General features: G+C 41.5%; 1 long non-coding RNA gene across 1 annotated transcript in view; it reads left to right on the top strand.

Moving 5' to 3' along the window:
* The first annotated feature begins 799 nt into the window (after positions 1 to 799).
* LOC118169519 overlaps positions 800 to 1,708 on the top strand; it is a 6,742-nt gene continuing 5,833 nt past the window's right edge. Inside the window, exon 1 of the long non-coding RNA XR_004752176.1 lies at positions 800 to 1,035. This is a non-coding gene — a long non-coding RNA (uncharacterized LOC118169519). The remainder of the gene's footprint in view (positions 1,036 to 1,708) is intronic.

The following is a 1,708-nucleotide window of genomic DNA, read 5'->3' as shown; positions in this document are numbered from 1 at the left end:
TGGTCATGACCTCTACCCCTACACACCGCAGTCCAACCTTGCAACCCCCTTGTGTGTCACCCCAGCCCTCTCCATTTCCTACTCATGTGTTTCCTGAAAAGTCCCATAGATGCAGTGAGGACAACATAATTCAGACAGAAACAAGAGGAAGACAAAAGTGTAAGGGCTGACTTGAGTAAATATTCCCTGAAAGGGGGATCCCAAGAACATCTGTGTACAGAAAGATACAAGGCAGGACCTTGACACAGGAAGACAAGGAAGTCAAAGAGTGGAGGAAGACAAGGATCAAATGCAAATACAGACCAGACTGTTTTTTTATTTTTTTATTTTTTTTATTTTTTTATTATTTGTTTTTATTTTCCTTCCATCCCTAACACCTAGACTATCTCTGGGGAGATGTGGTTGGTCTTTTATTATGCTTCTGGCCTTCTGTTATGCTTCTGCTGCCTGTTATGGGGTATTTCAGTGAGCAAGAGATGGGGTTTCTAGACACTACCAAAACATAATTGATAATAGTCAGCACGGTGGGATTTCAGAGCTGATGGACTTGAAATTATTAGTTCCTAGAGCTAAGTAAAAGCACCCACAGTGCCAGGCAGGATTTGTTTGAGTGGGTAACCCACCTGTGGTTTTTCAGTGGTGACTGCCTTGTTCCAGCTGTGTGCCTCCAGCAAAGAAGCTCTAAATTATTTATCAAGGCATCAAATTAATGCCAAGAAGCACCAACACCTGAATGCTCAGTAAGTCATATATAAAACATGCTTCCTTTTATGAGGCTATTGCATGCTGGCAGAAAGGAAGCTGAGGAGGAAAGGCTCATGGGAGATGAAGAGTTTGGGGGTGGTAGGGCATCTTCAAGACAACCTGATAATAAGGGCAGTGATTCAAAGTCAAGTTTCTCAGGTGTCCTGCAAGTTAGCATGATTGGAGAAAAAAAGAAAGTAAAAGAACAGAAGCAACATCACCTTCAAGGCTCAACAGCAAGTATTGGAAGTGAGAACAGAGAGACAGTTTTCTTTTATTGCTTCTTCCCGGGTATGTTTTCTATGCATATGGAGTATAGCCATAAAAGCATCTGGCTTTCTGAAGAAAACGTATTAGGAGTGTGAAGTAGTCCTGGCCACCTGCAGGGGACTGAAATGTGCTTTCAGATCCACAGTCCCCTGCCACACCTGCCTCTCCCCAAAGACTCTGATTTCAAGTGTGCTTGAAAGCTCTAAACCTTTGCTCCAAAAGCAGTCACATCCCCAGGGTAAGCAATCCTTAGCTATGCTAGTCCTCAAAGCTCTTGTACATCTCTCAGTGAAATATTCCTCACTGTATGAGGATTTTAGGCTACTCAGCTTGATAAAACCTTAAGGAGTTAAGGAGGTTTTTTTTTTTTTTTTTTGTTTTTTTTTTTTTTTTTTTTTTAAATCCAGTATGCTGGAAGGGATCATTGCAACTTTGGTTGAGTCTGTGGGTGGAAGCAACCTACAAATTTCTCTTGAAATAAGAAATGAAACATCCTTTCATCTGGACAAGGTTTCTCATGGTACCAAGACTATCATGACAAAATATTTCAATGTATGGTCTTTCCAGAAAAAACCTGTCTTGGTTCCAGGTAGATTTCCGGGCTAGTCATGTAATCTGCCCTGAGAGTGCCAAGCATTTCTGTTAGCCTTCTAGCAGGATACAAGGCTGCAAATCAACCTAAAAGTTCTGTTTT

This window comes from Oxyura jamaicensis, chromosome 7, assembly GCF_011077185.1.
Source record: "Oxyura jamaicensis isolate SHBP4307 breed ruddy duck chromosome 7, BPBGC_Ojam_1.0, whole genome shotgun sequence".
In the NCBI taxonomy this organism is placed as follows: domain Eukaryota; kingdom Metazoa; phylum Chordata; class Aves; order Anseriformes; family Anatidae; genus Oxyura; species Oxyura jamaicensis.
This window is presented reverse-complemented; position numbering and strand designations above follow the sequence as displayed.